Below are 13443 nucleotides of genomic sequence, written 5' to 3' on the forward strand. Positions count from 1 at the left end.
TTGGTGATCATTATCTTCTGTACGGAGTTGTATAGAAAACCAAATTCAAGGTCTATAGAGCAATTTCCTGTTTGTTTTGTGACTACTTGGTCATGCTGTCAGATCTTTACAGAGGCGCGCTGCTAATATTACACAACCAGATCATAGGAGGCCAGGCGAGATTTGGAGTTGGGAACTAACGTGGAGGCAACCAATTACCATGAATCTCAAAAGATCACGTAAGATTAAAACCTTGCCTGGGCATGCAGATACATTATTCACTTTTACAATCCTTCATGAAAGATGAATTTTCCGGCAATCAACACTAAAGATTCTTCAAGAAAATACTATCTGGAATACACTTTTAACTTCTAGTACAGCGATTAATTAACGTGCTGAAGGGTAAAATCCGATATAAACGGATTATATGATATAATACCTCCTTCATTTTCCAGATCGTGTAGGGAGCCTGGAAGTCAGCCGCGGGATTCGTCAAGTGAAGGAGTAAATGCAGTTGCAATCAAATACAAGGGCTTTTTCCTCGCGGCAACAATACCAACGGTTTCGCTCATATCCAGATCCTCTGGTTTCGTCCTGCCTGGGAGTTCCCAATTGAAATGATACAGCAGTTGAGCAAGAGGAAGTTCAACATTGGCAAGACCAAATGATATTCCCGGGCAAATCCTCCTCCCTGCACCAAAAGGGATATATTCAAAGCTATTCCCTCTGAAATCAGTTGAACTACCAGCAAACCTCTCTGGCATGAAACTCTCAGCACGATTCCAATATACAGGATCTCTTGCAATTGCCCATGCATTTATGATGACTTTAGTTTTGACGGGTATCTCATATCCATCAATTTCGCATGGCTCTGTGCATTCTCTTGGGATTAACACGGGAAGAGGTGGGTGTAACCTCAGAGTTTCTTGAATAACTAACTTTAAGTAACTTAGATTCCCAACGTCTTTCTCATGGATCTTTTTTTTTTCCTCTGAAGGCTTGTCTTGTCTCAGCTTGTGCCTTCTCCAGAACAGTAGGGTTCCTCATCATTTCTGACATACCCCAAACAACTGTGGTTGATGAAGTATCAATTCCGGCAGCAAACATGTCCTGGAATGAAGTTGGAAATATTCACAGATTGTTCTTAAGAAAAGAGAAATATGTTAATGACAACAAGTGTGAATGAACCCAAGAATTACTTAGGTTTCAACTCTAGCATGATAGCAGATATACATACTAACCCAGAGGATAGCCTTTATGTTCTTAGTTGTAATGGGGACCTCAAGGCCGCTACTTTGCTGAAGGCGCAAAAGAAAGTCTACAAGATCTTCCTGCCCCGGTTCAACCTCGCTAATTTCTGCACTCTTCTGGTTCTCCTTGTGCTCATGGATGATGCTCTCCAAGATCTTGTCAAGCTTCCGATGCATCTCCTCTACTTTAGTTCTCGTTCCAGTAATCACACGAAGAAATTTCTTGGAAGGAAACAAATCGGCCAAGTCAAAGCCTCCTGCTGCGGATATTGCTTCCCTAGTCAACGATATAAATACATCAGAATCTTTGCATTTGCTACCAAAAGTTGCCTTGCATACGATGATACTTGTTAAAGAATAAATCTTTTCTGTAAAATTGATCGTTGATCCTGAAGATAAGCGGATGGACTCGATGAGATTGCAAACCTCATCTCCTCGAAGAGAAGAAAAGGATTGGACCCACTTGGCACTCAGGAGTTCCATGACGCAAACTTTTCGCATTTGCCTCCAATAATCACCGAATGTAGAGAAGGCAATGCCTGAGCCATCATAGGTCAAAGTCTTGGCAGCAAAAACTTCTTGCCTCTTCCCCAAGGCGAGGTCATGAGTCTTTAAGAACTCTCTCGCTATCCTGAGGGATGTCGCCACAACTGCAGATACTTCACCCAGTTGCAGGTGCATGAGCGGTCCATATTTTCTAGCCAGTTCTCGTAGAGCATGGTGTTGTAGGGATCCAGCCAAGTTGTGCAAGTTCCCAATAAGTGGTAATTTCCTGGGTCCCGAGGGCAATTTCTGAACTTTAGATGATCTTCTGCATCTCTTTAGGAGCCAAATCAAAGGAAGAGGAGGAGGAAGGTGGTGATGAGAGCCAATGAATATTGGAGCATAATGGAAGAAAGGTGGGAAAGATGCGATTTTTCTTCTAATTTCTTTCACTATTGTCCCAAAGTTATAGTTTCTCCACGAGCGGACTGGTTAAAAGTTTTTTTTTTTTTTTTCGATGGTAAATAAATAATATATAATTAAAATTCGAAGATCTACCATTCACACCCAACTGAGGCGTGATCTTAAGATAATAACAATACAAACCGAAGACATAGTTATATTGTTTTTCCAATCAAAATGGTAGCCCTGAACTTGTATCCTTGAGATCCCCTTCTTCCACACGATTTGTTTAAGATCCACAGCAAGCTGATTTTTGTGCAGTTTGAGCAGCCCCTGATGCCGCATCCGGTTGGTTAATTTTTATCGTCTGCGGCTCAGCCCTTGAGTCAGTATCTGCCAGTCTTTGCTTAATATCCCTAGCTATTGAAAAGAAAACCTCTTCCACGTTTAAATTTGTCTTTGCACTTGTCTCAAAGAACTTGATTCCATATTCATCAGCAAGAGCTTGGCCCTTTGAGGTAGGAACAGCCCTTTTGCTTTCATCCATATCAGCCTTGTTACCAACCAGTATCTTGTTGACATTGTCAGAAGCATGTTGTTCAAAGTTACGAATCCAATTCCTAAAGTTGTTAAAAGATGACTCGTCAGTGACATCATAAACAAGCAATATACCCATGGCTCCACGATAGTATGCAGTTGTAATTGTTCGAAACCGCTCTTGACCAGCAGTATCCCAAATTTGAAGTTTAATTCGTTTGCCATCAAGTTCTTAAAATCAATTCCAATGGTTGTAACAAAACTAGTGGTAAACGATCCATCCGAGAAACGCAAAAGAAGACAACTCTTACCCACGCCGCTATCACCGATCAGGAGGAGCTTTATGAGGTAATCGTAATCTGCTCGAGCTCTAGCAGGTGGAGCGGCCATTGAAAATTAGCACGCGGATCGGGAAAGCGAACCCAGATCTGGTGAAAAGTTGACTTTTTTAATTTTGTTTTATGCAAAGATCAAAGCAGTTGTCATCTATGACAGCAAACCAATAATTTCCAGCTCATTCATGCCTCACGGCTCCACTTCAGCTGCACACGATGACCAGCCTCAACTGCAAGAACCTTCCAGAAACTTAAACTCCGGGTAAACTCAATAAAAGTCACATAATATTTAAATTTTTTATATGAACTAATCGGGGATGGTTCCCAAACATCACCATGGATAAGATCAAAGCAGCGAGAAGCTTTAGTAGCATGCAAAGGAAATTGAAGAGTTTTACTTTTACCAAAGTTATAAGAATCACACTCAAGAGATAAAGAAGAACGTTCTTGATTATCAAGAAAGTCAGAGTGCAATATATGAGATAAGATCTGAGTATTGAGATGGCCTAAATGACGATGCCACACTATACTCAGACCAGGAACATTATTACAGGCAAAAGACTTAATAGAAGAAACTGGAGAAAATGTTGGAACAGGTAAAAATAGTGGAAACAAGCGCCCCACTTTAGGTCCCTTCGCGATCGACTCCCCCGTTTCCTGGTCCTGCATAACACAACCATCACCAGAAAAATTAACAGCACAATTGTTATCAACTAATTTACCAACAAAAATAAGATTCGTGGAAAGATGAGGAGCAATAAACACATTAGTAAATGTAGACGAGGCATCTTCGACAGCAGCTATTGGTAGAGAACTGCCATTGGCAGTCTGAATGGCAGATTGACCAGCATAGGGCCGAACATGACACAGAGTTGTGGGAGTATTCGTCATGTGATTAGAAGCCTCCGAGTCTACGTACTAAAGTGTAGTAGAATTGTTACCTTGAAATCTCATCGCAAATAATGCTGAAATTAGCATTTGTTGCACCATTTCAGGGGTGCAGTAAGTTGCGGTAGGAGGTGCAAGATTAGAGGAAGCACCTGAGGAAGAGTCATTTGCTACAGAAGTCATTGTGGGAGGAACAGTAACAGAAGTCTGAAATGCTTGGGCCTGACGATTCTGGGGACAGATACGAAATTCTTTGATAATATGACCATTTTTCTTGCAATAAGAACAATATTTTTTAGGACAATTGGTAGCAATATGCTTATATTCCTTGCAGCAAAAACACTGCAAATTTTTAGAAGTCATAGGTGATCCTTGTCCTTGGGCAGCATAAGCCACAGTTGTCATCCTGGAACTGTCATGAGATTGCTCCATAATAGCTTGAGTACTAAGATGTTGTTCTTCGCGTAGTAACCCACCAAAACAAATAACAAGAGAGGGAACAAGAGATCTGTTCAGTAGAGAGGAGCGAACAGATTCATATTTTGGGCGTAGTTTCATAAGAAACTGATCACGCCTGCTAATCTCATGAAGCTTCTAAATAGTTGAAAGAGTGGCAATAGGAACATTCGCTATAACCAAATGAGTATATTCATGCCAAAGAGTCAAAAATGCCGAGTAGTAGTCTTGAATGGAAAGACTACCATGTTGAAACATGGCAATTGCATGTTCCAACTGAAAGCAACGAGCATCATTATCTTGATGATAAACCTTCTTCAAATAATTCTACATGGATTGAGAGGAGCGATGAGCCCGCAAGTTGGTGACAATGTGTGGCTCCACCGAACCAAGAAGCCAAGACATGATCCGAGCATCAAGCACGGCCCAAGAAGGAGAAGACACAACATCCTTGGATTTGTCAGTGTTGGATGTTTGTGCAACATTTGTGCCATCAATATGGCCCCAAAGGTCTTTTCCCTTGAGGAAAAGTTCAAACTGAAAAGTCCAAGTAGATTAATTTTTGCCTGTAAACTTGACACACACAGGTGCAGAGTCCATTGCAAATAAATGGAACCTGAGACAAAGCAAAAATATCCAAAAAATTAAAGGAACTAAGAGAAGGACTTGCTACCGACAAATGAGAGAAGCCAAAAAAAAAAACCCAAACCAAAAAATAAATATTCCAAAACCATTCAATCTAGGAAAAAGACTCCCAAAAAAAAATCTGAGAACAAAAAAAATACCAAGACCTTAAACAGAGGCTGCCGAAAGACGCCACTCTAGGAGAAGAACATGTCGACAGACTGAGAGGGTGCCAAAAATGCCCAAAACTGAGACAAAAGCTACTGACAGAGACTACCCCAGAAACAGAATCCTGAAAACACGAAGCTTTGACGTCGAGTGTGATACACCAGAAATAGAAGGTGCCGAGATGTGCTGCAAAGACTCAGAAGATGCCGACACACGAAACCAAGAAAAAAATTATTCACGTGGGTGACAACGAAATCGAGAGAAAAAAAAATTCAACCTGCTCTTGATACCATGTCAAGATAAGTAAAAAATGCTGTATGAATGGCCGAATAGTTGGCCTTGTGATTGCTCTCTATTATATAAATTGTACAAAGGGATTCTATACATGGAAAGAACTACGTATATGCTAATGTTATCCCTATACAATCTGTCAAATATTAAGCTAATTATTCAGAAGAGTAAATCAAGGAAACAAATATGGACAGCTTGTACAAAAGGGAATATTTTCTGTTATAGATATTTTGTACAGCTAGCAATAAGAATCACGCAAACCTCAAGTTTGTTAAAATGCCAGACTACTCTCGACATCATTAGCTCTATAAATAGAGCACTGTGTAAACTTTTATAATCAAGGAAGATGAATATCTGAAATACAAAAGTCTTACATGGTACCAAAGCTATTCGAAGACTAGCGTCTCATATGGTTGAAGTTCCTCCTCCCCCTCCTCCTCCTCGTCCTTCTCCTTAATCCTCACTTTCCAACCCACCCATTCCTTTCTTTCTTCCTCATCTTTCCCACCTTGTCTTTGTAAAACTTACTAATGATAATTTTCTATTATGGCACACTCAAATGATACCTTATCTCAAAGGATAGAGATTTTTTCACTACGTGGATGGCTCTGTCCAGCCCCCTCCTCGCCTTCTTGCGGATAACATCACCACCAACCCAGAATATCTCACCTGGCTTCAAACAGATCAGCTCATCCTAAGTGCCTTAATCTCCTCCCTCTCCGACAACCTCATTGCCCAAGTTGTTGGTCACCAAATTGCCCGAGATGCTTGGGCTGCTCTTGAAAGACTTTTCGCCTCTCACTCCCATGCCCGCATCATTCAATTACGTTATCAGCTAGCCACAATTTCCAAAGGTTCCTCCTTCATTTCAGATTACTTTGGCAAAGTAAAACATATCTCATACACAATGAGTGCTATTGGTTCTCCCTTTTCCTCCCCTGAATTCATCTCCTACCTTCTCGCTGGCTTAAACAGTGATTACGATGCCTTTGTGACCTCTGTCACAGCTCGTGTTGAACCACTCTCCTCTGAAGAATTATACAGCCTACTACTCTTACTCATGAAAATCGACTTTCTCACTCCAATCATCTTCCTACCCCAACAAATTTCTTGGCAAATTTTACCTCAAATTCTTCCACTCATGGCCAAGGCTTCAATCGTGGTTCCTCCTTTCGAGGTGGCTACCGTGGTCTTGGCTGACGTCACACACCTTCTGATTCTCCTCAATCACCCCACTCTCCATCTCCTTTACCTCACAACAAACCAACATGTCAAATCTGTGGCAAAGTTGGCCATCTTGCCATACGTTGCTACTCTAGGTTTGACTATTCTTTTCAAAGTGATCCCCCTAAAAACTTATCTGCACACTACACTACCTCAAGCTCATCTCCTGACCTATCTTGGTACCCTGACACCGCTGCCACAAATCATCTCACTTTAGATCTCAACATTCAATCCTCCCTTTATGGTGGCAATGATCAAATCCGAGTTGGTGATGGAAATGCTCTACCGATTGCACATATTGGTGACTCTGTTTTTCCTACATCTTCTACTTCTTCTTTTTTGAAAAATCTGTTACACGTACCACATATCACCAAGAACTTAATTTCGGTTCGACAATTTTGCATTGACAACTTTGTTTTCTTTGAGTTTCATGGTTCTCATTTTCTTGTGAAGGATTCAAAGACGGGGAACCTTTTCCTTTGTGGCCTCACCCATGATGGTCTCTACTCCTTTCCAGCTCCGGTTTCGTCTCCTCAGGCCCTTGTTTGCGAGCGCACCACCACCTCTCAGTGGCACTCATGACTGGGTCATCTTTTTCTTCAGTTATTCCACCGTATCCTCTCCATTCACTCTCTGCCAGTTTCTACTCGTGATGTTTCTTCAAAATGTTCAGCATGTTGCCAAGCCAAAAGCTCCCAACAACCCTTTCGGGATTCTTATCAACATTCCACCAAACCTTTCGGGATTCTTATCAACATTCCACCAAACCATTGCAACTCATCTATTCTGATGTATGGGGCCTTGCCCCCATTATTTCTAGAGATGGGTTTCATTATTATGTAGTTTGTCTAGATGATTTTACTCGTTATACTTGGTAGTTTCCCTTAATATAAAAATCTGATGTTGTCAAAGTCTTTATTCAATTTCAAGCTCATGTTGAGTTACTCTTTAATTCCAAAATCATATCCTTGCAAAGTGATTGGGGTGGGGAATATCAATCTCTTTAGTCACTGCTTCAAACAAAGGGAATTGTTCCGTAGAGAGAAAACATTGGCACATAGTCGAGACCGGACTAGCACTCATGGCTCATGCATCTCTCCCTAAAAAAGTTTGGGCTAATGTCTTCCATACATCTGTCTATCTAATAAATCGGCTCCCTACACCCATTCTTCATCATAAATCATCTTTTGAAAAATTATTCTCCAAGCCAGCTGATTACACCTTTCTCAAGGTCTTCAGCACTACCTGTTGGCCTCATCTTCGACCATACAACCAGCATAAATTGGACCTTAGATCCACCATATGCTTGTTTATTAGTTATAGCGATTCTCGTAAAGGATATCGATGCTTTGACCTTTCTATTGGAAGAATCTATATTTCAAGAAATGTGGTATTTGATGAATCTCAGTTTCCTCTTGCCCACTACCCCACGTCCACACACACTAACCTTCAGACCATCTCTACTCAACTTCCCTCAATTCTTGGCCCACCTCCCAACTTAACCTCTTCTCCTACTCATTCGACACTCCCCTTACAAAGGCCTCCTTCAGCCCACAACCCAACTCCCACTCAAAACACTCCTAATCCACCTCCTTAAAATTCCATTCTCTCATCTAGGCCCAATATCCACCCAAGCCCCGCCACTTCATCCTCTAATCCCACATCTCGACCCGATAAGAACCCAAACCCAAACACATCTGCTCCCGATCTCTCTAGATCGTCTTCCATCTCTTCTGAAGTTTTCGAAAACCCCTCACACACATCTCCTACGTTCTTACCCATCATAACCAGATCTCATACAAACTCCACTTGTCCTCGCAAGTTCACTGACGACACAGTCTTATGGCCACCCCTCGCAGCTACTTAACCACAACCAGCACTATTCCTGAATCTCCAACCTCTTACACAGAAGCCGTGAAACATCAGCCATGGAGGACCGCTATGTCTGACGAATTTCAAGCTCTTTTGCAGACTAACACATGGACTCTAGTTCCCTCCACTGGCATCACCAATCTCGTCAGCTGCAAATGGGTCTTCCTAACAAAAAGGCTCTCTAATGGCTCTATCGAACGGCGCAAGGCCCGATTAGTAGCAAAGGGCTTCCATCAACAGGCAGGTATAGATTTATCTGAAACTTTCAGTCCAGTAGTTAAACCCACTACAATCCGCACCATCTTATCTGTTGTTGTTACTGAAAATTGATCCCTTAGACAATTAGACATTAATAATGAATTTCTCCATGAAGACCTTCAAGAACAAGTGTACATGTCTTAGCCAATTGGGTTCATCAACCCAGACTACCCCAATCATGTGTGTCGCTTGAATAAGGCCATCTATGGTCTTAAACAAGCACCTCGAGCTTGGTTTTCCAAGTTGAGTGCCCGACTTCTTGAGCTTGGTTTCATTGCTTCCATTGTCGACCCTTCATTGTTTGTTTACAATCATCACTCTGTCACTATGTTTATCTTGGTTTACGTAGATGACATTATTCTCACTGGTTCTTGTTCAACTGTTATCTCCTATATTCTTCAATCACTTAGCATATCCTTTCCATTAAAAGATTTGGGTTCACTTAGATATTTTTTAGGTCTTGAGATTAATAAACTGCCCACTGGATTTGATTTATCTCAAACCAAATACATTTTTGATCTCTTGAAAAGAACCAACATGGATTTGGCCAAACCCGTGAACTCTCCAATGGCCTATTCCGCTCATCTTTCTCAAAATGACAGTCTCGAGTTTTTTGACCCCACTCTATATAGAAGTACTGTTGGCAGTTTGCAATATCTGTCACTTACACATTTTGATGTTGCCTTTGCTGTGAGCAAGGTTTGTCAATTCATGCATGCTCCTAAATTACCTTACTGGCAAGCTGTGAAGAGAATACTATGGTATCTCAAACACACTGCCCATTATGGCTTACATATTCGGCCTTTCAATTCTTATCATCTCTATGCATTTTCTGATGCTGATTAGGTAAAGTGTCCCGATGACCGTCGCTCAACTGGTGGCTATTGTGTTTTTCTAAATCTCATTTCTGGAACTCTAGAAAGCAACAAACAGTAGCGCAATCAGGTATCGAAGTTGAATACAAGGCGCTTGTCAATATCATTGCTGAACTACTTTGGATACAATCACTGCTCAATGATCTTGGTGTATTTCTTTCTCATCCCCCCGCTTTATGGTATGATAATTTGGGGGCAACTTATCTCTCAATAAATCCAGTTCTTCACTCCCGCACTAAACACATGGAAATAGATTTTCATTTTGTTAGAGATCGAGTTAAATCAAAAGCACTGCATGTGTCATTTATCTCTTCTCGGGACCAGCTTGTTGATGGGCTCACAAAGCCACTGCCTTCCTCTCGGTTTCTTACCTTAAGAACGAGTCTCACCATGGTTCCCTTACTGGACTTGCGAAAGGGTGACAGCAAACCAATAATTTCCAGCTCATCCATGACTCACAGCTCCACCTCAGTTGCGCACAATGACCAGCCTCAACTGCAAGAACCTTCCAGAAATATTACTTCATGAAATTCTGTTGCACATTCTCTCTAGAATATTCTTGTAATCCTGCATGTACAAAAGGGAATATTTTCTGTTATAGATATTTTGTATAGCTAGCAATAGGAATCACACACACCTCATGTTTGTTAAAATGCCAGACTACTCTCGGCATCATCAACTCTATAAATAGAGCACTGTGTAAACTTTTATAATCAATGAAGATGAATATTTAAAATACAAAAGTCTTACGGTTAGTGACCTAGACGGTACGGACGATGGGAGAAGAATATAACACACTGGATTAACACAATTATTGCATTCCTATGATGATTAATTTACATATTATCGTAACTGCGGTTGGTACAACATTGGAGCAAGAACATGGTTAATCTATTTAACACCTATATAATTTTCATAGCGAATTATGTTGTTTTTGTTGGGCCATGTCATCTTACTGTGTATTAATTTTATCGTAGATTTCATAAAACATGATTTGGATTCTAAAGGATTTTAATCATCTCAGCATTTGTCGAAAGGTTTTCTTGTATTGTTTATTTTCATATTTATGATTAGCAAAGTCGTGCTTAGAATCCGCTTAATAAAATATTTACATGACTTAATTTCTGAACTTTGGCTGATCTTATGTATCTCTTTAAGAGCCAAATCAAAGGAAGGAGAAAGAGGGAAGCGATGAGAGCCAAGGAATAATATTGGAGCATCATGAAAGAAAGGTGAGAAATAAGTGATTTTTCTTCTAATTTCTTTCGCTATGGTCCCAAAGTTACAATTTCTCCACGAGCCGGTTGGTGAGATGTTGACTTTTTTAGTTTTGTTTTATGCAAAGATCGATACAGTTGATAGCCACCCACAAGGTGGGAGAAGAATAAAATACACTGGATTACTACAATTATTGCATTACAGTTGTTGATTAGTTTATATATTATCGATCTTAACAGCAGTTGATACGATATTAATTACCTATATAATTTTCAAAACCAATTATGTTGTTTTTGTTGGGGCACGTCATCTTATTGGGTATTAATCTTATCTTATATTTTTATAATAACATGATGATTTGAATTTAGGTGATCTATGAATAATAGTGAAAAAAGAATAATAAAGTATTAAATAATACTAAATAATAGTAAAAAGTAGTAAAAATTACGAGAAAAGTGGTGATAAAATAATAAATAATTGTAGAGTGACTTCAGATCATTTTACTACCCAAACACAACCTACATTTGTTGAAAGGTTTTGTCGGGACAAATTTGGATAACCAGCTATATTTGGATTTGCATCTAGATTTATAATGCGGTCCGAGCTACTACCAGTCTAGATTAGCTTGGTTATAATCTGAGCAGATACCCGAGTATAAAAATTTGAATATACAGTTATTTGGATTGTAACTGAATATTCGAATTTATCAAAAAATATTTTAAAGAGGAGAGGTTTAAACACAAAACATTGTCATTTTATTTATAAAATAATTTTTTGTTTTAAATGTGAAACCCTGTTAGGGATACCAAGTATAATCTGGAAGCGACATTATTGTGAATTATTAGGATTTTTAATCATTTAAAACTCTTGCCACTTTCAATTCCAAATATTTTGTTATTATAAAATAAGACCGTACAATTTCGTTGAGCTTCAATTAAATTGCGCATAACGAAGCAAATTAATGGCACTGCAGTTTACATGTTTATAACATATCATTATATTTGTAAATTTTATATTTTAAAATATGTTAGAATTACTCGAAATATTTTATAACATACAATTAATGATGCGATAATTCTAATATTTGTTTTGATCAAGCTCATCCACGTTAATTAGAAAGTCTGATTATTTGAAATAATATTATCTCATGCACAGTCGTTGGGAATTAATGAGATTGGACCATGAACATACATGTAAGAAAATATGTGAAGAGACCAAAATCAACAAGCAAGATGAGTACCTTCAAATCCAAAGATATGACACCAATCATGAATGCCTAAGTTGACCAATGTAACATCCCGTAATCCATTGGCCGGATACTTACATCTTATCACCTAAAATCATAATTTATAATACAAATATAAATTTCAAATTCTCAATTACACATAAAACTTATTGTTTCAAATCAACTACTTTAATAAAACTAATCTAAGACACCACAAAGTCTCATTATAATCGTCAGCCTTCTAAAATACTAAGTCAACAAAACAAAACAAATCTACTAAATAAACTCTCTAATAATTAAAGTACCTTCTTTATACTTAATCATCTATACTTACATAGCCATGCCTTTGCTTTCTATTTTTTATCATTAGTCGAGACATTCAAAACACTTGAAAATATTGTGGATATAAGATATGAGTTATCAACAACTCACTAAACAGAGAATATATACTAATTTGTAAACATGAGTCATTTACATAGTACAGAATGCAGAACAAAATATTTTTAATTTTCAAAATACAGAACAAAACATTTTTAGTTTTCAAATGCAGAACAAAACATGTTATCATATCAAAGCGACAATTTCAGAAGTATTCATATACAAAAGTCATTTGGCATTTCATAATTGAACATTATCATAACAGAACAAAGACATCATATCAGAACATATACCATGTTTAACCCCCGTAGTAGGGTTGTGCTATTCTTGATGGCAAAATCGAGCATAAACAGAAGTGAATCTTCACCTTATCATTCTCAAAGGCACGAGTGTATACACAAGAAAGATCACATAGAAAAACTGTTTTGTTTCCAAAGTGGGTGAACTCATAAACAAAAAATTAGAAACATAATCAAAATATCATGCCAAAGGTTTTCAGATGTTAGACTCATGCCACATCACATCATAATAGAGTGATGAACAAATTCAAATCATTTTCACATATTCAAAATGAATTTCGAGCATTTTAACATATCAGTGTGATGTTTTATTAAGTTATGCCAAAAAAAAAAAGTTCAGATAAAATGATAGTATAACTCTAAATATACCTACCAAATGTCTCCATTTATATATTTTTATTTTTCATTTTTGTCTTAATAATTAAAGAAGTGACTTTTAGTAATTTATATATATTTTTTACTTTTTTCTTAATGGTTATGAATATTTAAAAAATACTTTAAAGAAGAAGAAAAAAAAAAACTCATTTGCAGTGTGCATATTTGGGTGGACATTTATTGAGTCCTGTAGTACTACGCCTACTTATTTGAGTCGTGTTCCAAAAACTGCTCCAGGATCATCTTGAGCCTTATCAATAATTGGTGATCATTATCTTCTATACGGAATTGTATGGAAAAACAAAT

General features: G+C 38.4%; 2 pseudogenes; both read right to left on the reverse strand.

Moving 5' to 3' along the window:
- Positions 1-219: 219 nt before the first annotated feature.
- Positions 220-2040, reverse strand: LOC121266009 (annotated as a pseudogene).
- A 190-nt stretch (positions 2041-2230) lies between these two features.
- LOC121266012 lies at positions 2231-3072 on the reverse strand (annotated as a pseudogene).
- Between the last annotated feature and the right edge of the window lie 10371 nt (positions 3073-13443).

Source organism: Juglans microcarpa x Juglans regia, chromosome 5D (assembly GCF_004785595.1).
Source record: "Juglans microcarpa x Juglans regia isolate MS1-56 chromosome 5D, Jm3101_v1.0, whole genome shotgun sequence".
NCBI classification, from domain to species: Eukaryota; Viridiplantae; Streptophyta; class Magnoliopsida; order Fagales; family Juglandaceae; genus Juglans; species Juglans microcarpa x Juglans regia.